Consider the following 26,889-nt stretch of genomic DNA (forward strand, 5'->3'; position numbering starts at 1 on the left):
ATGTATTGAGCAGACAATATATATTATTAAGAATACACTGAGGTACATAAGTCTTGAAGGCTTTCACTGTTTTTAACACTTCTTGAATTGATTAAATTAAGGAAAGTTCAAAAGGAGCATGACCAGCAGGTCGAAGGAGGTGATCCTGCCCCTCTACTCTGCTCTTGCGAGACCTCACCTGGAGTATTGTGTGCAGTTCTGGTGTCCTCAACATAAAAAAAAGGACATGGAACTGTTGGAACAAGTCCAGAGAAGGGCCACGAGGATGATCAGGGGACTGGAGCACCTCCAGTATGAAGACAGGCTGAGGAAGTTGGGGCTGTTCAGCCTGGAGAAGAGAAAGCTGCATGGAGACCTCATAGCAGCCTTCCAGTATCTGAAGGGGGCCTATAGGGATGCTGGAGAGGGACTCTTCATTAGAGACTGTAGTGACAGGATAAGGGGTAACAGGTTAAAACTTAAACAGGGGAAGTTTAAGTTGGATATAAGAAGGAAATTCTTTCCTGTTAGGGTGGTGAGGCACTGGATGGGTTGCCCAGGGAGGCTGTGAATGCTCCATCCCCTGGCGGTGTTCAAGACCAGGTTGGACGAGGCCTTGGGTGATATGATTTAGCGTAAGGTGTCCCTGCCCACGGCAGGGAGTTGGAACTAGATGATCTTAAGGTCCTTTCCAACCCTAACGATTCTATGATTCTATGAAAGTTGCTCTGTTACTAGTAGTTTCCTTCCTGTAACAAACACAAGTGGGTTGAGTCTCCCTATCTATTAAATATGGAGAAAGTACCTATGCTAATAATAAAGCAGTAGTACAATCACTGACAGCATTCTGCTGATACCACGAATGCTGAAGCATCATTGGGTTGTAAGAGGATTAAGAATTCATGAAGATTAACAGAAAACTGATCAAAAATGCAGAAGTGTGGTGGTATCTAATTTCAGAACTACTTAGCTGGTAAGCCAATGTAATTTTTAAACCAGCTAGCAGACTGGAAACCCACTCTCAGAAGTCACCCCTCCCTCTCCAGGAAGGATTACTATGGGAAAAGCACGATTTAGTGCAGTTTAATATGCAGCATGCATTATATGCCAGCTGCCAGGTCTACGACTGTTCCTGTAACGGGCATCTACATTTGTCATCAAGTTACTTAGCTGCTGGGAAACCAGTAATGAAGAACTAAAGCAAGTGAGATCCCTATCTCAAATAAAAATGGGTATAGCGGACAAAATGATAAAGTATTTATTTTAGACTTTATGTTATATTTAGTACAACATACAGTCAAACACTAGATAGAGATCACAAAAAGATTTTTTTAAAACCATACCCAAAAAACTTAATCACTGGTGAGAAGATACCAAGATGCAGAACAGGTGCATAAAATTCTATGCTGGATTCAAATTTCAGCATTTAAAGGCATGCCAGTGGCCCGAAAATAAAACAAGGGGGGAGAAGTCTGTTTAGTACAATAGCATCAGGCCACTGTTCATCAGTACAATAAATCTGATAATTACTTTTACAGTTTCCCTTGGTAGCTCTATCTCCTGTAGTCTACATTCAGGGTCTTACTGTCCCCATATCTAATCAGAGGTTTAAGATCATCACGTAAGTTATGAGATATGTACATGTACACACATATATATGTGCTCATCTACATGATAGGTATAGTTATCTTCATTTATCTTTAAATCCTTAGAATGCTTAAACCATGTTTAAAAATAAGCAAGTTCAAAGAATTGCTAAAGACTTTAAAGCAAAATGTTGAAGAGAAAAAACTCACTTTTTCCTGGACTTAACCTGCTACAAAAACCTGTAGGCCAATGGTGCGTTCTTCACTCTCAAAGCACAGTGGGCCTGTATCCCAAAGCCTTTCACATACTTGCTTCAAGAACAGAGCAGCGTACCAGGGAGTGCAGCTCCTGCCACTGGCACATACCAAAGATTCCACGACTAAAGTGTTCTCATCAAGTGGGATTTCTGTTAGAACATGTTACTCCAGCCTCAAAAAGTGCAATCTCAGCATGATAAGTTTAGCTTTGTTTTAGAAAGCCTTCTCTTTGGTGCTGGGAATGCAGAGAAAATAGGTTAAGAAATCGAATACACACCATAATCCTTGTATTTCCAAAAACAAAGTCCAGCTATAAACCTTAAGAACACCACACATCTACCAAATTCTTTTCTCTTTTCATTAGCACAGGGAAGACAGAAAGAGAGGTACTTCATTAACGCCTCACCTCTTCATTACACTGCCTTCTTTCTGTAAGTTTTACTGAATTACTAAATATGTCTTGCTTTTAATTGTGTCTACAGGTAAATGAATCCTTTATTGGATTCATACTATAAACACGCACAAAAAAAAAACCAAAAACAAAACAACCCCAAACACAAAAGAAAAAAATCTTGGTAAACAATAAATTCTCATTGTATTTAATAGCTGTAGGTCTTTGTTAGCAACAGCTATTCCAGAATACAAAGCCACATTCAGGAGATCAAGTGAATTATATCTGAAGTTTACAGAAGGAAGCATATACAGCCTTACAAAAGTATTTTCATAGCAGGAAGCTATAAGCACTCCTCTGCTGCTCCAGCGGCTGCTGACCCCACCACACTGTAAGCAAACCCTGCAGTCAATAGGGGAGCAGGCAGCAGCAGTGCTGCTTTAGCAAAGTACACAAGTTTCACTATGAGATTAACCAGATTGCAAATCATCAATAAACCCTGCTTTATGATTTAGGCTTTAATTCACTATAAACATGAAGGCAAAACACGCAACAGAGCCTGGTGGAGGTCAGTCTGGAGGGCTCTGCTCTGGCTGCCCCCATCTCAAGGCTCAGCCATCCTTGGAAGTAAATGCCTTTTTAACTGAAATGTTCAAAAGTCTCTTTTCCAAAGAATCTAACGGTTAATTGCTGTACAGTGTTGACAGTGATAAACACAAATCGATGAATATTCAATGAGCAACTAAGCATGTTAGTAGTTTATCAATACATAAAGGGTGTGTGTTTTTCTGTTCTCCAAAACCTTCCTGTTTCTTCACTTAAGATAGAAAAATTAGAAACTTCTCATCTACCATGTGCAAGTCTCCCTCCCCCACTTCCATTTTGTGGATTTTTCTGTTGAAAAATAAATTCCTGTGGACAGGAAATTTCCTACACAAAGGACATCCAGCTTTATGATACTTAAAATACTGTGCATTCCTTCTTATCTGTCATTGAGCACGCTGGGTTTTGGCATGTGCAATGTTGGTTTGGGTGTGTAATGCCTCTGGGGGGCTGGGCAGAGCCTCTCCACAGATTTCCCCACAATGGTTGCAGCCTCGCACATTCAGATAAATCAGCTCCTTCAAATTTCCATTTTAGCCATACTCAACCCCGCTGTCGCACTGCAGTCCAAAGAGAAGTGACGCAACATGGCTTTCCAACACTGGCTATCAAGAGCACATCCTTCCCCAACCTCTCCTGATAAGGTGCTTTAAACTACGCCCATAACCCTCATCTTAAGGGCCTAATCTGGTTAAGGTGGCCTGACCTTTCAAGCAATCCCTTCGTTTAAATTTCCTCAACAACTGCACTCCACAAAAGCAAACATCCTGTCTCATTTGCAGAGCCAGATCCCAGTTGTGGCAGGCAGCTGCCCGCAGCACACGCAGGAGGGGAGCAAGGAGGAGCAGCACAGCTCCAGCCCACACCAGAGAGCTCCATTGGCCACCCTCATTACAGAGATGGTTCATTCACCAAAATGGACCAAAAGTTATGGTAACAGGCACGCGGTTTTAAACAAAAGTTTAACAGATCTCCAAGCAGCTGGCAGGGGGTGGTGCTGCAGCCACTGGTGTCTATCCTACCTCCTCATGCAACCAACTCAGAGCCAAACACATTCAGAACTGGGCTTTCTGGGGTACAGAAATCTGAAGTTTTCAATTGAGTCACCTAAGTCACCTAAATTACATGGTGTATATACAGAGGGATAGTCAGTCACATCATACCCTGCTATGCAACCCTTCCCTGCTTGACCAGCTTCAAGCCCCACAAAACAAATATCCAAGTTGACGATTCACATCTAACACTTTCTCAGCAGTCAGTAGCTGCCCTTCTTAATCAACAGCAGGCAAATCTTAAAAATCACTCATATTAAAATCAGGATTCCATCCTTCTAGTGCACTCTTGACACTTCAGTAGCTTGCTGTCTCTTCCTTTGAGGAGAACAGCCAACATCTGAAGCTAAACACTGACAAACAGTTGAGGTAAAGCCAAGGTTGCCATCTCTGGAATGAGGGCAGCTGTGCAATGAAAGAAAGCAAGCATTTCAAGAAAAAAAAAAAATAAAATTCTGACAGGACAAAATTGCAGCTATGACACTTGGATCTTTTAAAAATACAATTCTCTAAAGGTTTATAAGTGATGTTTGTTATTTTTCTAATAAAGATTCATCCAAATCTAGCCTCAGTAATAAATAGTACTTTCACTTGACATCTTTGCCAGTCTCTATTTAAATACATCTTGTTTTTTAAGAACACCAAATCACTCTGGTTTCACTGGAGAGAAAAGAGGCTAATGCTCCATTTGTATAAGACTTCAGAATACCAGCTACCATTCCTAGTACTCTATAAAGATGATGTTTTTCAGAGCAGTTTAGAATGTTTTAATACATCTTTAGCCAAAGGATATTCTCATTTCTGTCAATTATACTGGCAGCTTATGGCCACAGAAGACCCATTACAAGGTAACATCCCCGTGTACTGACCCCTGTGTCCCAATAGCACGTACACATGAACACACCCTCCCAACCCTGGCTGGTCTAATGCAATGCTGAATTCAACACCCAATGATCACCACAACATTCAGGGATGTCCTGCTGCTAGGTACTTTGACACCACACTTAGCACAAACTCATAGAGGGGATTTTATTAATACAGTTCAAATATAAACATTACAGATACAGTTTTAAAACACGACACAGGATAGACTAGAAAAATCACCACTGCCACAAGAGAAACCTCCTTCACCTCTTCTTGTGGCAAAGCACACCTGAAGATATTTAATCAACTGTGGCAACAGACTCAGTTTTTATAAGAGCAGTATTCCCTTCGAAAAACAGCTCTAGAGAAAGAATTATGTATCTTGTCTGAACACCAGGTGCTTGGACACACTCAGGCTTCAGTCAGCACTTCAGCAACAAAAGTAAAACTGTAGTGTCTTCTCTCATTTCTGTTGGCCTTATTAGCTGGCACAGGTTAGATCCTACCCAGTCCCTCACATTAGTAAGTAATGTCAAACCAAAATCCAAACAAACTACATCTTGATTTGCTCACAAATCAGAGCAAGAACTTCATAATAAAGTCATGTTTATTCCAGAGCACTCAATGCCTGGGTAAAACTTGCTTCTAGAAACACTACACTCAAGTATTTCATAGCCAGAGCATTACTTTGCTGATGTTCAATACCCACAATCCAAATTTACTCAAATCAGCAACAGGGAGCACCACAACCGCCCACTCAGCTAATGACAGCTCCCAGATGAGGCCTGCTGGTTTCCAGGCATAATTCACACTGTTGGATACATAATACCTTTTGGTCTTCACTTCTTTGAGATCACTCCGCTGTCCCACTACTAATCCTCCAGACTCACTGAGCTAGTGGGTCCAAACATTTAAAAGCTGAGATCAAGCAGTTTCCAAGGGTGAGTACCTACATTAGACGTTGCCAACAAGCTTTGACTGGACTGCAGGAGCGAGGAATAGAATTTGGAGAGCAGTGTCTGGTCTGACACATCTGCCCACAAGGCACAGAGCGAAAAGAACCAGCAATGTAAGCAGAGAAGTCTTTGTCCTTAGGTGACACTGAGGCAATCTACACATGCCAAAATTGTTGTGCAATTAGCATGTTCTTAATTTTGTACCCTTAGAGAAGTAAGCATACTTAATCAACTGAAAATAAAGTAATGCAAAATAAAGCAAACCAAATAACTAATTAGTTAAAAGATGTCAAATGGAAGCAAAATGGTCTAATTATATACCATCAATTCAAGTGTACAACACAAGACCTATAAAACAATGCTATTTCCTAATTTAATCTGAACAATCCAGCTAAAGACCACTGCTGAGTAATACTGAAGAAAAAAAAAAAAATGGGAAGAAACTAAACACAACAGTTAATTTTTTTCTGATGAGGTTCAATGACATCTTTTCAGTTCAGTGAAGTTAAATGACAAACATGAAGCAAATTCACAAGATTCAAGGCTTCCTCCAAGACAACTGTATGCAACAAAACTTATTTAAAGACATGACATCCAAAAAAAAAATGGTTTTTGAGTTTTTCTCCAAAATTCACATAAATTGTATATTCTCCTGTATCCTCAGCTTTTATTTTCAAAGCAGCATCTCAATCTGCAAAACCACAGAATCATAGAATGGTTTGGGTTGGAAGAGACTTTAAAGCTCATCCAGTTCCAACCCCCTGCCATGGGCAGGGACACCTTCCACTACACCAGGTTGCTCAAAGCCCCGTCCACCCTGCCAGGGATCAGGCAGGCACAACGTAAACCATTAAACCTACTGAGAAGCTAGTGTACACAGGTACCAATTCATCAGGGGAAAATTTCCTCAAAAAGCTCATCCCCATTACTGCATTTCTTTGTCCCTCAAAGGGTTCTTTAACACTATTGTCTGACATTAGTCATGAATGTCACAATCTTAATGCAAGCGACTGAAGCTTATCAGATCACTGACATCATTTTAACAGCTTAGAAACTTCACAATTTTAGGGACAAATACCTTGAAAATGATGAAGTTATTGTGCTGTGAATCAGAGAAAAGGCTACCTATACACTTGTCAAAATCCCACTGTTTACTCTAAACTGAATAATCACTACAGAAAGTGAGCATCTGTACGAAAGTGGGGGAAATGGAAAAGATAATGGAGCATTTCAGAGGATATAAAGTCCCTTCCGATGCTTTTCCAAATTCAGTTCCAGAGAAACCAAATGCCAAATGGACATTTCTGAGGTCCATTTCTGACAAGTTGGTTTGGGTTGGTTGTTTTTTAGTTAATTTAATTATATGTCTCTACTTTGGTAACAAAAAACTAGCATCCAAAATCCTTCTGTGTGTCCTGGAAACACCAACTACAACTTACTAAGGAATGCTGTTAAGGCTTTTGCAAATATTGCGGAAATATATTTTTCCTTATAAAATCAAACCTATTGTTAGGAAAAATAAGGCATTTCCAGTGCAGTATGCCAAGCACAGTAAAATTCAGTCCTTGAGTAGGAAAGCATAAATTTAATTGAATCAGGTGGGATCAGGGCTCTTTTTTGTTTGGCGCAAAATAGATTCAGTGTTTGGAGTATTCGCCAAGGTATTAACAGTAGTTTAATTAAAAAATAAAGGTAAAAAGATTGGCTTTTTTTAGTTGTTTTGTCTTAAGTGTGAGTATTGCCAATTCAGAAAGACATTCAGGAAGACTTTAGAAAACCATTTTTAGAAATAATCAAAAAACCCTGAGCTGCACTTGTCATGCAAGTTTCCATCAAGCCACATTAGCAGTCCTCTGAAAAACAGAATTAACCAAAAAGATGCTTGGAATTCCTTCTGCATTACACAGACCTCCTTATTCCATGTCCGGAATCCCAGCTCTCCCTCATGCCCACATTTAAATCATTCCCTCACCCTTCAGCAAGACAAAGCCTACTGCTGAAACCAAGTCTCCCATGATGTAAGTGAAGAAAAACAGCAAGTGCAAATGTAGCCATAGTGTAGGTGAACCTATGTAAGCTCAGCTGCACTCAATTAAGCCCATTGTCTAAGGGCAGACCTCTCTCTCTCTCTATATATATACACACACATATAGGGAAACATGACCCTAGGGCTACATTCGTGGGTGGAAAAACCAGACTTCATTAAGCTTTGCACCATATCTCAGCAAGCTTCTTTTTGGATGCATCCTAGTAGCTGAGATTTCCAACCAAGATATTACTAAAAGGAGACCTTAATAATCTAATAGCTCTTTACACCGCCTGGAATCCAGCATACAACCAAGATACCTCTGTTACAGATACCTTTCTATTATTCATTCATACTGTGGTATTTCGGCACTAGAGTTGTGCTTGTGCTTCAGAGCTTGCTATCCCTTCCCCTTTAAGGGCTGAAATCAAAGATTTGTGGACAAGCACTTCAAGTCAAACAGACTCTTTGCTATTTCAGGCTTTAACAGACTACAGCTCAGCTGTATTTTGTCTGAACTTTTGTTTATCTCTTACCAATGCTGCACTAATTACTCCTGACAAAAGACAGACTTTAATTAACAAGCAATGACCAACTTTTATCTATAAACTCTTCCCTCCCATACAAGTTCTGCCTCTAAGTAGCTATTAAATACCAAATTTTAGCAGTAATTAGCAGGTCCTCTTACCACACAGAGTTAATGCAGAATTCAAACCACACAGGAGAGGCACAGGTCGCAGGGACTGCCAGGGACACCTTGTCCAAGGGAGAAGCCAAGCTGTACCTCTACCTGTGAGACAATATTTCTATAGATCTGGGGTATTTGTGTTCTTGCAGCGTACACTGTTCCAGGAAGGCTAAATGGCTGCTGCTCAGCACAAAGCACCTTGCACTGAGTAAATATAAAAACAGACAAGATCTCCACCTCAAGCTGTTCAGAAGAGAAAAGGAAGCCCTTTCCTGACATCCTTTCATATACAGGATGTGAAAGCCCACTTCTTCAAATATGAGAAACAAAGAGGAGAGAGTTTCAAAGTAGGAAGAAATTGAGGTATCGGGACAGGCAACTAAAATGAACACTGAAGGGCAAAAAGTAATGTAAATCAAACCCAGGTAGTCAAACTGTCCTTTTAACTGACACATGGCTTGCTAAGTTCTACTAAAGGAATTCTTTAAGCTGTAGAGAAAGAACACTGACAAGACCAGGAGATTTTACCTGTAACATTTTTGCACTTACCTTCCCTTAACCCTTTTCCTTTAGTGTGGAAGGTGGTGGTGAAGTGGCAAGACCAGCAGAGAGGGAGAATGATAACCAACACTGTGATTTCAAGCAGCATGAGTACTAAATAGGCTAAAGCCAAAATAAAGGACACCATGGGTGGAAATACGTAGAGGATGACTCCCCCTTGCACTGTACCTCAGCAGGACCATCCCTGCTGGCTGGAGGAAGGTGCTGTCATGGCTGAGGGTGGCAGCTGCAAGAGGTGCCCCAAGGCACATCATGGCCAGGGCAGGAGGAGGGATCACACGCCATCGGCAGGAGGAGGGATCATACGCCATCCTTGGCTTGGCTTGAAATCCATAGCCAGGTTGTGTGAGTGCAGGATCAGGAAAGGCTGAAGCAAGCCAAACAGCAGACCAACACCAGCAGAGTACACCAGACCCCTGCTACCGCCCCTCTGCCTGCGCTCGGACAGGTCTAGAGTTAACTCCCAGATCAACCCAGGGGTCTAACTTGTTGAGCCAAACCAAGAGAAGCAATAGGAATAAATGGAGCTGGAGGCAGGACTGACCTTTCAGTAGCATCACTAACTCAGAGTTGTGTAATCAGGCCATGAACTTGCACTTTGATGTACCTCTGTAGTATTTTATCTATCAATATTCAAACGGAGTTGGATTGCAGCACCTGCTTTTTTAATATCATGATGTTTAACTGCTTAAGGAAGGTGATCCGCCAAGTTCTGTACTGCAAACACTTGTGAAACCATTTCCTTCCCCCACTGCCTACAACATATTTAGAGAATTATTTGATTTACACCACAAAGGGAATTCAAACGTAGCTCAACAGCAAACAAAACTTTGCTACACCATACACATACAACCTGGGGGGGGAGAACAAAACCAATGTTTTACTATCCTTCTGCCTTCTACACAAACCCCAGCTGGAAGTTTCATCTCCACAGAATCAGTCAGGGTCATCCCCCAAGTTTTTGAATTGCCACAGCATTTAAACATTATTAGAGGGAGATTAATTGGATTTATCATGCAGTTTAGGTTTAAAAGAACAAAAGCTAGTTTCCCAAAACTGATTAGAAGTGAGGGAAAACTGATGTGAAAGTAAATTTACTACATTGAATTTTTATGTTTGTTTTTTGTTTTTTTAAAAAGACAGGCAACTATGAAGAGATCCCCTCATCTGAGAAAAAGGAAAACTTTGGTTAAAAACCTACTCTGATCCCATAGTAAAAAGAAGACAACCTAAATATAATGCAGTATAACAAAGCGTAAAGGAGGGAAAGGACAGTGACAAAAGTGAACTAGAACTACATGAAATTGGCAAGTGAAACCAAGACTGAAGTCAAGATAATTCAGACAAAAAAAATAATCATGACTTGCAGGAAAACAAAAAATGAGCTGCTTTTAAAACAAATTAGGAAGGACTGAAATATAACAGTGTATAACACCACTAAAAAAAACAAGTGCAAATAGGGCAAATGGTACAGGAATAAAAAACCTGAAACTTTTCCACTCAGTATTTGGAAAGAGGTAAAAATTGCACCTGTATCAAAGAGACTGATGAATTATCTCAGTGGCCAAGTCAGGCCCAAAATCTTTCAACTGAGAGGAAAGCAGGATGACCAGTGTAATTACATCCCGTTAGTAAAGCACAGCGTTCAGCTAAAACAATCCAAAGTCAATTTAGGATTCCAGTGATAAGGAACTGAAAGATATGAACATAATCACTATTGTTGTTCTATATAAAACAGGTCCTGTCAAACAAATCCAAGTGAGCTCTCAGATGAGATTACACCTTTGGTTGGAAAGATAGCTGTGTTAGCTATTCTTTAGCCAGCATCTGACTTAATATGTGCAACACTGGTAAAAAAAAGTTAGCATGGCACAGTCAAAATGAAGTTATCCTCAATGTACAAAGAGCCGGATAGCTAACTGACCACAGTTTAACCTGTGAGCTGCTAACACTGTGAATCAGCCATGCCATGGGTGCAGACTTACCCAACTGCTTGAATGCACAGCGCTCCAGCAAGGTTTGCTAGCACTGTGCAAGATTTATTCATATGGTCTCAGAGCCAACAAGGATGTGACATTAAGGAACAATAAGAACCAGCGAGAAGAAGCAGGAGCTAGGCTAATCAGAGTTGGGCACAACATTAAAATAAAAATCCAAAGATTAGCTACTGAAGTAGATGGAATCAGCCAGGGAAAGTGAACAGTATTTCCTCCTCTTATGGAAATATGACTTTATGTGCTTACCCATAATATAAATTACAAGTAAGCCAGGATAACTTTAACCTTTCTAAAAAAGAACAGTAACCTTACTAAATTAAGTGTATGCTGTACAGCCTACTGACAATTTTATTACCTTGCAAAAGCTTAGTTGGCATGCGTAAGAAAACTGTTTTCACCCCCCTTACCCATAACAAGTCAGCCTTTTACAAAGATTTCCTAGAGATACAATATACTAAGCAGAAGCCAAATAGTTACTTCCCTCTTGCCAAGCTGCCAGCAACCCTCCTCTGGGAGAGACTTTCAGAGGTACTCAAACTGCACTCAGGCACTGCCAGGAGGCTTGTCAAGTCCCATGTTGGGGAGGGAAGCTCTCAATACATGCAGACCACTAAGAAGAATTCTAGTTCAGCTTCAACTGCTGCAAGCCCCAAGGAACAAGCACCTTCAGTTATTCCACCTCTGCGTCTTGTTTCCTCAGCTGTAAAATGGGGATGAGGAAATGCACCACCTCTGTTAGGCACTCTGCTATCTACCAAGAGCATATAACAATCACATTGTTTATTTGCCAACACTTACTTAATGATTTTTCTCCCAAAAGTGACAGCCAGTTCTGGCTAGTAATGATAATTAAAATTATCACAGGATCTGTTTGGCTATCCACATTAACAACTACAACTTCACTCTACAAATTGTTTCATATGGACCTTCCTAAATTAGGAAATACTAAGCAGTTTGTGGGTGGGACTGGAACTAAACCACACCACCCAGCCACCCACATACAGGCACCAACAAATAAAACCATACAGATCATTGCTTCTGCCTGTGCTACTGGCTCTACCAACCTGCCCACAAGTCCCCTGCCCAGCACAAGAATGTTTCATCAGGCCCATCTTGCCCATTTCTAGCCAGTCCTTCTAGCCCCAAGTCCTTCTCCACAGGGCTGCTCTGAATCTCTTCTTTGCCCAACCTGTAGCTGTGCTGGGATTGCTCCGACTTGGAGGTGTTGGTTGATGAGAAAATGAACATGAGCAGGCAGTGTGCGCTCACAGCCCAGAAAGCCAACCGTATCCTGGGCTGCATCAAAAGGAGAGTGACCAGCAGGTCGAAGGAGGTGATCCTGCCCCTTTACTCTGCTCTCGTGAGACCTCACCTGGAGTATTGTATGCAGTTCTGGTGTCCTCAACATAAAAAGGACATGGAACTGTTGGAACAAGTCCAGAGAAGGGCCACGAGGATGATCAGGGGACTGGAGCACCTCCCATATGAAGACAGGCTGAGAAAGTTGGGGCTGTTCAGCCTGGAGAAGAGAAGGCTGTGTGGAGACCTCATAGCAGCCTTCCAGTGTCTGAAAGGGGCCTACAAGGATGCTGGAGAGGGACTCTTCATTAGGGACTGTAGTGATAGGACAAGGGGTAACGGGCTAAAACTTAAACAGGGGAAGTTTAGATTGGATATAAGGAAGAAGTTCTTTACTGTAAGGGTGGTGAGGCACTGGAATGGGCTGCCCACGGAGGCTGTGGATGCTTCATCCCTGATGGTGTTCAAGGCCAGGTTGGATAAAGCCTTGGGCGAGATGGTTTAGTGTGAGGTGTCCCTGCCCATGACAGGGGAGTTGGAACTAGATGATCTTACGGTCTTTTCCAGCCCTACCTATTCTATGAAAACAAAACAAAAACACCAACCTTTAAATGCACTAGCTTATTGTGATTTTTTAATTAGTGACAGGATTTCAAATAGCACACACCCACAGCCCCAAAAGCAGGGTGAGGGGAGTACGTGTGTGCATGCTTGTGAAGCCATTGTTCCTCTGTCAATACTGTTCATCCTCTGACCAATCCAAGTTCCCAGCTGCCCAATCACACAACTTCAAAAGCCAACAGCTGGGCGTTCTATAACCCTGGAGAACTCACAAGCCAATCCTTACATCTCTGGCAAGGAGCCTTGGCCAAAGCCTGAGGACCATATAGGGCCCATTCCTGCCCCACCACACTACTTCACCTTCCTCCTTCAGCTGACTGCTAACAAAGACAAAGTTTGCACTGTAAGCCAGGCAGCCAGCTGTTTTGTAAGCAGTTAAATGATAGAGTCAGGCATACTGAATTGTGTTGGGCAGTGGCTGGGATCCAGGATCTGCAACCATCCAGAAGTTTGCTTGGCTTTTGTTTCAAGTCTTCACAGCACTGATGGATGGAAACAAGCTCCCAGGTCTTCTGTGTTAACATAAAGATAATTAAAACAATTTTCTCCCCCAAATAGCGCAGAAATGAAAGCACATCACACAAGCTTAAATGAGACAGTGTCAAAAATTTATTTAAGTAAAACCTGACTCTTTGGAATGAAAAAACACCCCAAAACAAAACCTCAGTTCAATCGCAGAAAACAGTACTGTCAACAAGTTCCTGTGACTCCTCATTGTAAGAGAAAACACTCAGATGCAGGACTCACTGCATCCTCCTCTCTCCAAGAAACATTAACTACTGCCTGACAAAAGCTGGCTTCTGCTGAGAAAGAGAACACCACAGGCCAGTATTGAAGCAATTTCAGTTTAGCTACCAAGCAATCACCTACATAGTACCTTTACTACATGCTGATTTTTTCAGTACTTTTCCAGAATACTGCTGCAAGCATAACTAGTAATTTGTTGTTTTTACAGACACTTCTGAAGTTGCAGGTGACCCAGTTTAGACTTACCTTTCTATATCACTGAAAATATTTCTTCTTTGGCACTGCACATCTATTCACTTACTTATTTCACTTTTTTTAAGCTTTTTCATTATATTTCAGGATAACTTCCATCTTATATGTCTTCCCACACGATATCCTTGTCTCTAAATTGGAGAGACATCAATTTGATGGATGGACCACTTGGTGGATAAAGAACTGGCTGGATGGCTGCACACAAAGAGTTGTGGTCAATGGCTCAATGTCCAGCTGGAGACCAGTAAGGAGTGGTGTCCCTCAGGGATCGGTGTTGGGACCGGTCTCGTTCAACATCTTCGTCGCTGACATGGACAGTGGGATTGAGTGCACCCTCAGCAAGTTTGCCGATGACACCAAGCCATGTGGTTCGGTTGACACGCTGGAGGGAAGGAATGCCATCCAGAGGGACCTTGACATGCTTGTGAGGTGGGCTGATGCCAACCTCATGAAGTTTAACCATGCCAAGTGCAAGGTCCTACACCTGGGTTGGAGCAATCCCAGGCACAGCTACAGGCTGGGCAGAGAAGAGATTCAGAGCAGCCCTGAGGAGAAGGACTTGGGGGTGTTGGTCAATGAGAAAATGAACATGAGCCGGCTTCAGTGTGTACTTGCAGCCCAGAAAGCCAACCGTATCCTGGGCTGCATCAAAAGGAGAGTGACCAGCAGGTCGAAGGAGGTGATCCTGCCCCTCTACTCTGCTCTTGTGAGACCTCACCTGGAGTATTGTGTGCAGTTCTGGTGTCCTCAACATAAAAAGGACATGGAACTGTTGGAACAGAGAAGGGCCACGAGGATGATCAGGGGACTGGAGCACCTCCTGTATGAAGACAGGCTGAGGAAGTTGGGGCTGTTCAGCCTGGAGAAGAGAAGGCTGTGTGGAGATCTCATAGCAGCCTTCCAGCATCTGAAGGGGGCCTATAGGGATGCTGGAGAGGGACTCTTCATTAGAGACTGTAGTGACAGGATAAGGGGTAACAGGTTAAAACTTAAACAGGGGAAGTTTAGATTGGATATAAGGGGGAAATTCTTTCCTGTTAGGGTGCTGAGGCACTGGATGGGTTGCCCAGGGAGGTTGTGAATGCTCCATCCCTGGCAGTGTTCAGGGCCAGGTTGGACGAGGCCTTGGGTGATATGATTTAGCGTAAGGTGTCCCTGCTCACGGCAGGGGGGTTGGAACTAGATGATGTTAAGGTCCTTTCCAACCCTAATGATTCTATGATTCTATGATTATATCAGCAAATATAAATTTAGATGGTTTGATTTTTAACTACTTAAACTCACATTTGTGAAATATTGATCTTGGGTTTTTTTTCCCCCTAAGCCAAAGCATAAACAAAGATTATCTTGTATCCTGATTTTAATTTGAAGATTGTGATTATCCTGAAATTAACATGCTTCTTCCCTAAGATTATCATTAGTAAAGTTTTGGATACAAACCTCCGGCTTTACTCTGAGAAGTGATCCACCACTTTCATAGAGCTGTTTTGGAAAGCACCTTTACCGTCTGACTTGATGGTTCAAGCTCTTTGAAAGCTGCCCATCTCCTTTCATCAAGCTATGCTACATAAGGACTACCAATGAAAGTGAGTATCATTAATAGAACATAGGAGCACAATTCCACCATGATTGCAGCCACATCAAAGTTTCAGCACCAATGCTGTACAGCTCCACACATATATAACTGCAAGTGCAAGCAGACTTGGAAAAAAGTATTTTTATCATGTCAATTTAAAAAGTAAGGATTGGGCTTATAAATTTTGCTGTAGCAACAAATGCCTTGAGTATGTTAATCACGCAATATTCTGGGACAGAAGGTCTTTTTCTGTTCTTCTACCTCCTTGAAATCATACTGCCACCTGTATGCTCCTTATTCCTGTATGAAAATACTACAGCCACATATTCTTTCACAGCCTTGCATAAAGCTCTGTACATTAAAATTAGTTAGGTCTTTCTGCTTGCCGTAAGGTGCTGCCTGTTTGGATAGATGGACTAGTTTTGGACTAGTTTGATCAAATTCTGAAAAAGATTTTATTTATCAATATCATGCACTCATCTGCTGACACTGCCTTTTGGTTTAAACAGTCCCATATGCCTTCATAATGTTTACATCTGATGGCTTTAGAGATAGTAAAGTTCATTGAAACTTTTTTCCTGTTAAATATTTCTCCATCTTATGACAAAGGCTTTCTACACTTCCACTCATGTTTGTAACCCTCTCCCGCAATTCTACTACTTCAAATTTATCCATCTTTCACTAACACAGGTAATCAGAATGTATGTTTTCCCAAAGAAGCCCCAGAAGGACTTGCAACTAACCTCCCTGCCCATCTCTACTAAAAGCAAAATAAAAATCCACCCTTTGGTGCATGCCATTTGCCATGGTTGTACTACCACTAACACTATGTGGTAGTGACTCACACTATGTAGGGTCAAACAGTCTATTCTGCATATGGTGAGAGAAGAGTCAGGTTCCGTTCCACCTAGTAAATCCCTCTGCATTTTTTAAAAATGCATAAGCTGCTGAAAGTTTGGAAACATTTTCTGCAAAAACACAAATACTAAACCAGAGATACTTTATACAGTACACTGCTAATATAAAATACTCATTAAAGAACCTCCAGAAGACAGTTAAACCTCACTTGTTCCACAGAGCAAGGACAACGATAGGTAATTAAGACACTTACCAAAATAAGTTATAGCCATATAATTAATGGAAAATAACTCTCCTGAGGACATGAGAGGAGGAAAGTTGACAGATCCAATCTGCCATCCTCATGTACTTTCTAACTTGAGTACAAAATCTCTTCTCACCATCTGAGGCTAGTCTAGGCACCAGGCCAAAGCTTTGCAGACAGATCTCCCACTGCCACGTCGCTAACCCACAGCCACAAAGCAGCACCTCATCCCTTCCCAATACTGTCCACAGCTTTGCAGCTGCAGGAAAAATCACACCACTGCCTGTAAGGAGGATACATCAAATTTGCTCAAAGGTGGTATTATCACTGTTCAAGTAAACTCATTCACTTAAGAAAGCATATTACTATATGTGCTTATATTTCATTTAGAGAACATCAAACAATATTAAATGATGGCAAGGCCATAAATAATACAATCTACTTATTCCCTTCACTATTTTCACTGTCTTCATGTAGCTGTATTTTCTACCTCCTAACTCTCACATTTCAGAAGATACTTGAACCATTTATCCACTCACATTTGTCCACTGACACTAACCCAACAATTCAGAATGCACTGAAATGAATAAATTTTTCTAGACTACAGTGTAAGGAAAAAGGGACTAGAGAAATAAGGATTAAGGCAGATGAGCAAGGACCCAGATCTGCTAACAGGGACAACACTGTAAAAGTCTATAAGGTCTGAGAAACTGAAAAACTTCTTACAGCAACTTTTTAGAGCATAGTATCATCCTGTTTGACTGTATTATCAAGAAATGCCAAAAGGAAGTGAAACGGTTGATGTCTACCTTCAGTGATTTATATCCACAAATATTTCTTTACAGTAACATAGCAGCTCTCACACATCCACTGAAGCAACCTATTCAGATGCATAAAAATTAAAGCGTAGTTGCCTTGTACATTAAATAGATTGCGGTTACAGAAGTATATGAATGACTTGACTCTTGTCTTTTAGCCAGAAGCGGCTGCTGTGGTAGAGATCAGAGACCCTTTTAGTTGTACTCGGTAGGATTGCCCAATTTCCACCCCATTGCCATTTCCTGCCCACTGAATGAGGCAGCTGGAACATCTGGATAAGCATGTCCAGCTCTGCTAACCAAAAGGGGAAAGGGTAAAGACATAATACCACACACATGAGAGCTTGTAAGGAGAAGACACTTAATTAGGCCTCAGAATATGCCTCAGAATTTGACTTTTTTTGCTCTTTACCAATTAGTGTGTATCAGTTCAGGGTCAGCTATAAGTAATGTAACCCATCTGTTCTGTACCAAGTCCTGTAACAGTGTGGTTCTAGACCTTCATGAAGCAAGCTGGAACATATGATAGAGTAGCAAAAAACTTTAATGAGCCATAAGCTGCTACCTTGTTACAACACTTGATCTGCCCAGCATTGCAGGAACAGCTTAGTGTCACACAGTACTCTGCAGGAGTCATGCAACAAGGTATTACCCGTGTGTCTGACAAAATCCATAGGGTATTTCTGACTTCTGAACATAAGTCACTATTACCTCAACAACAGCTGAAGTTAACCAGGATGTGAAATATGAAGTAATTTTTGTTTGGTCCTTTAAGGTTTTTGTTTGTTGGGTTTCCGTTGTTGTTTTGAGGTCCTGCTGAGCTAAACATTATTTAGTTTAATAACAACCCCAGAAGACACTGCAAATAGGAAGTTACACAATGAGGCAACACAGTAGGAATTACTCACCTGCTTGAGTGCAAGTGAAGCACAGACATACCATAAAATTATGTTTCACTTTTTCTTATTCTGAGTTACTTCCATCATTATCACCTGAGAGCAGGAGAGCACCTACAGTAACCTAAATCACTAACATCTGATTAGGAAACAGTGAGGAGACAACTGTGTCAAACAAGCTACACTTCTGAACGTTACCAATATATTCATGGAATTGCTATAAAATTAACCCCTTATCCTCAAAACATCTAACATACATTTCCTGACAGTACAAAATAGGCTTGAGTGTTTCAGAGCAGAGCCGAATACCTGCAGGGTCATGGTGCACAAAGCGAGCAGCAGATCACTCTTCCAGCTCTCAGACTGATTGAAAAACTTAAAACTGTCAAGACTCCACAGTTTACACTGGGATTATTTATGATATTGGTGCCATTTACTCTCCACCTCCAAACCACATAAAGTCATCGTGTAACAGGAGGCAACGTATGTGCATGGTCTGCTATCAACGCAAATGTGGTGAAAGCACTGTTCTCTAACAGACTGGCACTTAAAGTTATGATTTATTTCTAATTTAAAGATGTATTTTTTGCCATGCCTTTCTCTTGCCCGTAAACACTACCAACCTTTCTGCAGCTCAGCCTGCTTCTGGGTTAGTCTCCAAGTCTAGGCTCTCTATATTCACAATGCAGCAAGCTTAACTGCCTCCACTGTGCCTTAATGCTCCCCTCTTGCAGATGTGCCACATCTGTGCCTTAATGTTCCCCTCTTGCAGATGACAGCCAAAAGATGAAGCCACTTCATTACATTCCCATTTTCTCATTTCCTTCCCTTTTCATCCAGGAATGCCCTTACCAAACAAGTCAGGAAAGTTCTGACCCGTTCCTCGAAAACAGCTTTTGAAGACACCCGTGGATTTTCTCTCTGCATGGCTGGCTGGCAGGTACCATCAACAGTGATTATGATCCAAAAGCAGTGCCCTCTGGTCCTGCCAGATCAGAGCACCTGGCCTCTTACGAACTCCTCAGGGATCATATACCACACCCTTCCTGTGTCATCTGTACCCACCTCAAAGCCAAGACACAGCTACCTTGGCTACAATGCTAGGCACACCCCCACTACACATGTGGATGGACGTGTTCCTCCCATACAACAGCCCTGTGTCCACATGACTGCATTTTTAGTCATGCACAGGCCACATGTCACACCCACTGCGTGAACAAGAGCATGAAGCAAATAGGAATAGGACAAAAAGGAATGCAGTATGCCACAAACACAGATCTGCAGCCCCTCCCTCGCCCACATCTAAAGCATTCAAGAAAAGCCAGCAAAGAGCAAACATTGTGCCAAATTAAGTATTGTGTATCTAGTTGCTCAGATCCCCAGACAGATTGTCAGATGGCACTGGCTGCTCAGGAGGGATGTTTCTTTTGCAACACCAAATGCTGCACTGTGAGCCTCCGGTCCGGAGCATGACAGCAGAAGTAACCTCAATGCACGGCTGACGATCGCCTTTAACAACTGTGCAACCAACAGAACAACATAAATCATACAGAGATATAATTAAAAGGAAAACCCTATCTCAGTATTGGAAAGCATGGGTGGCTAATGAATAAGCATGCTAAAGAAAGGACGGGCAAACAGGATACTGAGAAAAGCAGAAGTCCTTGGAATAAGAAAAATCATAAAAGCGGAAACCAATCCTGTAAAAAAAGAGCGTAAGAAACAGTTGTTTTCTTTCATTTGCTTTTCGAGATGCCACATCTTTTAACACTTTCCAGCATCAGAAAATGAGGACTTGTAGCTCTTCCCTCCCCAAGACATGCTTTGAAAACAAATTTCCTAGTTAACCTGCCAAAGCAGAAGATTTGCCCCTTTGCCCAGCCCAGGGGATGACTCAGTGGAAACCAGCCTTCAAAAATTGTGTTGCCATCTTTCAGTCAGTGCAATTGAATACGAACAATTTTTTCACCTTAAAAGCCATAGAGTCCAAGGTAGTCACAGTTAAATGCAGCATTGTATACTAGATGAACAACACCAACACGTTCTGATGGAACATCTTATTTTTTACCCACTTCTTCAATGTTTAATACCATTAATAAGAAGGTATCCACTGAAATTAGACTGTAATTTCCTCAGAGTGTCTCACAGAAGAATAGGATATTAGTATGTGCTAAGTAACATGGATTAAGAACTGGGGAAGAAAAAGACCAACATTTTAACTGTTCAAGCCAAACACTCAAAGCAAAACACCAACCATGCAATCACTCCTTGGCTAGGAGAACAGACTGCCCCACACATGCACATATTCAGCTGAGTCTCAAACTTCCATCTTGAAATAGATCTAGAATACTCAGGCTGTGGTATATCCCAATTTACCTTATCTTGTTACAAAAGCAGGGCTTTTTTCCACTTTCAACTTCAATCTAAGCCTTTAATTCCAGACACTGAAGTATCAAATAAAAGGCGAAATACTAATTCACACAGTACAGCAACATACTTCATGAAGGAAGTCAAGCCCAAGCTGTGCTTTTGCTTTTCCACCTTACCACCTCTATCAGCACTTACAGACAAAAGCCGCTATTCAGGCTTTTGAGTTCAGGCATTACACACTCCGAATAAACCACAACCTCTACAGTTCCAACTGTGTCACTTATGCTCTGTTAATTTATCTTAATAAAGTGATGCTTCTGTCTGCCGTATGTTTGCTAGTAACAAGACACTGAAAGCAATTCTTTCTCCTCTGTGAGATGACATTACACGAGTCTGCAAGAAATACAAGCTGACCAGAAGGAAACCTACTCAATGCTTTCATTATCCACAAATGCTATCATCTTTTTTTCTGCTGCTGCATTATTCCGCATCAGTAAATAAGTAACAAGTGAAGAGCAATGCATAATACTTAATAACATATCTACATCAGCTCAAGTGTCAACAAGCATAAGGTTACTTATGTTACACGAATTGCCATTGAATAGGCAACACAATAAAGGTGATTTAGAAAATGGAATAAATTCTAGCAGCTAACTAATCTTGCACTAAACAAAAATGGTAAGGTGATCTTGAAACAAAATCAGGACAACTCTGCTCCCGCACTGTTTCTGCCTCCAGGGTCCAAAATGATCGCACCATCTTACTTCGCTACAGTGAATCATGCAGAAATACTTTGGGCACAAGATAACATGGGGATTTATATTACAAATGTTAGCATTTTATTAGCGGGTGAGCAAGGAACAGAAAGCAACCATGTAAAATTGACACAGCTGCACAGAGGCCCAGAAAACCACCTACAAACTAAGCAGAACACATTCTTTTTTGCCAGTTTAGATTAAAAGCATGGGGAAATCTGTCCACAACATCCCAAGGATCTTTGAGGGTGGCAAGGGTCATCTAAAAATGTTGCTTATTGAAGTTTTTATTAGCAGCCTCTTGAGAGCAGTGTCTCTTTCCTCAACATTGCTTATGAAACATTCCTGAAAGCATGAAGTATATGTTTAAATACATATATATACACTCACGCATACACTTTCTATTATTAGAGTCCTGTGCAAGAACCTAATAATAGAAATGTCCATAGTTACGTATAAGGCAATTGTAAGAGACTTATATATAAAGCATGCTTTAAGGTATGTGCATTGCTGCCACAGCATAGCTATGCACTAAGTCAATACAGAGAAATCAGACAAGTCTATTGCATTCATCTCCAGAGACTTCATGTTTCATTTCAGTTATCATAAATCCAACAAAAAAAAAAAAACAAAAACCAAACACTACTCAAAAAAAGCCACAAAGGCAGAAAACTGAATCCTTCTCGTCACTCCACTTAGTAGCTTCTAGAGGAACCAGAAGCAGATGCCAGAAGAAACAAATGCCACACATCAGTATTAGCTGCAATCTTTGTCTTCTTCAAGAAATAATATAAAATACACACTTAATTACTTAGGAATTGTTTGATACTTCGTATTACACGAATAACATTATGCATAGTTGCAGTTTAGTAAGAAGAGTATCCAAATGGTAACTTTCTGTATATACCACCATTAAAAACTGTCACCACTAGAAATACAAATAAAGTATGTTTCTTATACAGTTGGTGTTGTAGTCAGCATTTTGTCTGTTAAGTGCCAACAAACAACACAATTTGCTTGTAAAGAAAGGATTCCTTAGATCAAATGCAGAAAGCATGTCACTGGTGAAACCGCATGTTTTTATCTCTAAGCTCAAGGAAAGCCACCCTTTCCCAATTAAAAGCGCTGTGAAGATTTGCTCAAAGCTGTCCTACCTAGGACCTTCAGGGGATATTCCCGCTCAGGAACAGACTTTAACACGGACTATGCTTTTCTTGTGTGCTTGCGTAACAGCACAGTCATCTTTCATCCAGAGCAGAGCACAGATTTAACATCCGCAGTGGCATTTCTGAAAGGCAACTAATCTCTCCAATACTGTTACAAATTCCACAATAAATCATGTTTAATTAGTTTGTGCTTTTTTCCTGGCTGTCTGTAATTCAACAAAGAGGAGGCTTCAATTTTGCAAAGAGGTGCTTAGAATAAATTGGTAAAAATGCAAACTACCACATCCCCACTGGAAACTGGAGTTATCTGCTCGCTGACACACCAACATTCCTGCCTGTAGATGGCCTGTTACCGTTGTGTATCAAGCGTCTCGTATTTCCACCGCCTTGTTTGAAGAACTTCCCTCTTCCCACATACCTTCCATCTCCAGGGAGAGATCACACATGGACACTAAATCTTGGCCGTAAACAACATGACTTTTGATATTCCTGTCTCCAAAGGATCCTCAACCGCTGCTGTTCAGCAGCACAGAGATCACCTAGGCGCAAGTCCTCTGTGCAACACGTCTGAGAAACCCTTTGCCTCACTGGTGTTTGGCACAGCTGAGATTTACACAGGGGCTGCTAGTTTCCTCCGCTATTTATTTTATTTGCTGTACACTAAGGGCTACTGCAAACAAATGGGACTTCGGTTTTGTGCAGTGTGCTGCAAGTTACTGTTCTGTTGCATTGGGACATTTGATTTCCAGTCTTAACACCAACTACCATGGCACTCTTGCTGGAGAGCCCGGAAGCCCTCCCAGAGCATCCCAAACTGCTGCTCCTACAGGCCACTCCATCTTCCCTCATGTCTCTCCTTTTGAGCGGAGTAGCAAACTGCATTGAGAAGAAAAGCACTACGGAGCACAGTTTGTTTTATTCAGCTGTATATGGGACATTTATGTAATTATTTGTATTTTGTAGGAATTAAGATCCTCACACTACAAACATTTATTCACACCGTAAACCTTGCTAGCACTCATCAGACCAACAACCTGCATTTTTGAGGGAAAAGCCAATTATATTAATTAGAAAGCTCATGAATACAACTGCACACACGCAGAAGTCTGTTGCATGATCTGTATGTTTTCTTGCATAATTTATAAATTGTAGAAGTTTAACCACCCTTAAGTGCTCATCAGAGCACTTCTCATCAGAGAAGTTAAAGAAATCTACAAAGTGGAAAAAAAAAACGAAACCACAAATTCTCTGTTAAGAAAGAGGTACAATGCAGAAATCTACTTTCTGCTCACTAAATGCCACATGTAGAGGGAAAAAAAAATAGTGCCAGAATAAACACACTTCAGATAGGAAGTTACAGACTTCCAAGAGCTTGCGGTATGGAGTTACACCTCTAAGCTTTTGGCTATAGTAGAATATCAGCTTATTTTGGATGCTGTCTTCATTTCTTGTCCTTTGGCCAGCTATAAGCTAACAGCATGAGAACTCCCCCTCATCGCCATCCCAGCAGTGACCTCAAACCCAAACCAGGTGAGTCCCAATGGTTCAAATAAAATTCAAAAATTATAAACTAAATCAACTTCCACAGACTCATCTCTGAGCATAAACCAGCTAAAAGATGCTGACCTGGGAAGAACAACATGCGATACTCCTGGGGCAACAGACATTTCTGTCACGGCAAGGTCCCTGATAACAACCACAACTGCTTTAAAACTAACGAGAGGGAACCACAAAGTGAAGATTAAGAGAAAAGCACTAACAGACCGCTTCTGTGTGAGACCCGAAATGACCCCAGGAACACTGCTAAGAATCATTTTCTTACTGGTAGCACCGGCAGCGTGTTTCGACCAGAGAGACACATAGGCAGAAGGTGAACAAGGGTACTGGTGGACCAAGTGAGAGGGACAAGATTCCTCCACTCAGGAAGCAGCCCACTGCCCATTCCTGAGGTTTATGAAAGAGATGCCTTTGCCTGCATTTCCAACCAAGCACACACATTGTATCATTCACGTCCAGACCAGCTGCTCCCCCTCAGAAAGGAGCAGAGCTCCAAACCAGTACAGGCACCAAGGAGCTAGCAGGCCTAGCAGTCCCAACCTTTTTTAAGCAAGCTGAGTATTTCTCAAAAAAAGTTGAGAAATACTGTTTAGAGTTAAAACATGTGTGCAAGTTTGAAATCCCATTACCTAGCACATTGCTAAGCTCGAGTTAGACTGGTTTGGCACCTTTCAGGAAAGTACTAGTTGAGCCCTGAGTTCTGCAGGTTAAGTGGTTAGGGGATACAGCAAATGTGGTCAGGGCCCAGGGAACCAGGATACGTGAATTCTGTTCCCACAGATCTAGCACCTAGTTCAAATGAAAAATAATTAAAAAAAAAAAGGCAGTACAAAAATCTGAAATAACCAAAAAAACCCACCAAACAAGAATATTCAATTTTTCCATATCTCAGTTTCCCCATCTGTGATGGAGAAACCACCACTTTAGGGAATCAAGCCAATACTTTTACGCACTCGAAGTACACAAAGAAATGCAAATGAAATACTAATATGGAGAGAGACAGTTGCCCCCCACCGTTTATTTTACAGATATAGATGGGATAAATGGTTCATTACATTTAACTCCAGGCCACACCACCATAGCCAAAACCTTATTTAAATAGAACATTTCTGAGAACCGGGAAGGGGGGGAAGGCAGAGGGGAGGGATGCAGATGTGGTCTTAACCTAAGCGAGATTAAGCTTTTAAAAGGCTTATTCTTTTTTCGCTCCGTCTCCTGGTAGCATGCCATTTTAAAAAGGTGTCTGGCAAGCAAAATAAAAAGTTTCCAGGGTTTTCCTTCCCAGAGCCGCCTCAGCCAAGAGCCGGGCGGGGAGGACGGGGCCGGGAGAAGTCGCTCGCGCCTTTCTTCAGCTTTTTCTCCAACATGCACCCTGGATCCAGACGTTCTGAGAGGAAGCTGCGGGCGAGGAGCGGCCCGGCTGGCCTCACCTGCCCGGCACTCCGGGCCGCTCAGCGGGGCCCCGGGCGCGAACCTGCGCCCTCCCGCCCCACGGGCGCGGTTCCTGCGGGTCAGCCGCGGCAGGGCGGAGGCCTCCACGCATGCACCCACGCGTGCCCCCAGCCCCGCACGCAGCACCGGCCGCTCCCCGCGCTTTCCCTCCCGGAGCCACACCGCCCGTGCCCGCCGCGGGACGCAGGGGAGGGGCGGGCGGCCGGACAGAGGCGATGACAGCGCCCTGTCCGGCAGCCCCTAGGGATTACCGGGCGGCGCTGGAGGGCCTGTCCGGCCGCCAGCTCCTCGCAGGGCCACGGCGGGGCTGCTTCCGCGTGCCCGCACCGCGCCGTCCGCCTGAGAGCTACCCGCGGAGGCGCAGAGCCGGCGGGGCCCCCGGGGCGAGACGGGCCGGGCGAGGAGCGCAGCGAGAGGAGGGGGCGGCAGCGAGAAAAACTTTCCGCCAAGTGCGGCCGCGTCCCGTCGCCGCCCCGCGATCCCGCCCCGCCGCCGAACAAAAGAGCCGGGACCGGGAGCGGCGCCTCGGGGGGGGAGCGACACGGCTCTTCTGGGTTGCGAACCGAGAGCAGCTCCGAGTCGAGACGACCCGAACCGCTGGGCTCCCCGCTCAGGTCCCCCGTCTGCCACCGCGTCCTTACCTGGCGGAGGGCTGGTGCAGGACGCCGAGCCGGGCCGGGCGCGGTGGTGAGTCCCGGCTAGCTAGAGCGAGTGCCAGGAGGGCTCGGCGGGGATTCCGCCATGTCAGTGATGTCGGCACCACATGGGGCCCGCGGACGGCCCACGCTACCGCGCACTCTGGAGTAGAGGCTCCCGCCGAAAAGCCGGCTCAGACGGGCGGCAGCGAGACGCGCCGACCCTGCTGCACCCACCCCGCCGAGCAGCGGCTCCGCCCCGGACCGGCCCCGCGCCGCCGCCTCCGCCCCGCAGGCGGGCAGGGGGAGCCGAGAGGGGCGGCAGGGCTCGGGGGGGGCTGGGGCGGGTACCGGCTGCGGCCCAGTAAGGCGGCGCCGCCGCCGCGTCGCTGAGCGCTGCGCACCCCGCGCCGGCTCCACCGCCTGGCAGGGTCCGAGCTCCCGTTTCGCCTTGTCCGCCCTCTGCTCCTCCGATTCCTGCATCATTCCTTATTGTCAGGTATCACCCCTGGAACAGTAATAACCCACCGAGCCTTCCCCCAGCCGTCGTGCCAGAGGCTGGTCCCTGTTGTCACGAAAATCCCCTTTTTTACCGGGGAAGCCCCTCATCCGAAGGGGTAAAGGCTGGGATTTGCCTCACTCTCCTGTATGTCCTCCTCTCAGCCCCTGCTGCAAAAGCAAG

General features: G+C 43.2%; 1 protein-coding gene across 1 annotated transcript in view; it reads right to left on the reverse strand.

Annotated features, from left to right (window-relative positions):
- FNDC3B (fibronectin type III domain containing 3B) overlaps positions 1-26,477 on the reverse strand; it is a 210,452-nt gene extending 183,975 nt beyond the window's left edge. The window contains exon 1 of the mRNA XM_061452540.1: positions 26,214-26,477. The gene's annotated coding sequence lies outside the window, so the exon portion shown is untranslated. The remainder of the gene's footprint in view (positions 1-26,213) is intronic.
- Between the last annotated feature and the right edge of the window lie 412 nt (positions 26,478-26,889).

This window comes from Pezoporus flaviventris, unplaced genomic scaffold (genome assembly GCF_033815535.1).
Source record: "Pezoporus flaviventris isolate CSIRO_AGI_PZ_B2104156 unplaced genomic scaffold, CSIRO_AGI_Pfla_v1 ptg000013l, whole genome shotgun sequence".
NCBI classification, from domain to species: domain Eukaryota; kingdom Metazoa; phylum Chordata; class Aves; order Psittaciformes; family Psittacidae; genus Pezoporus; species Pezoporus flaviventris.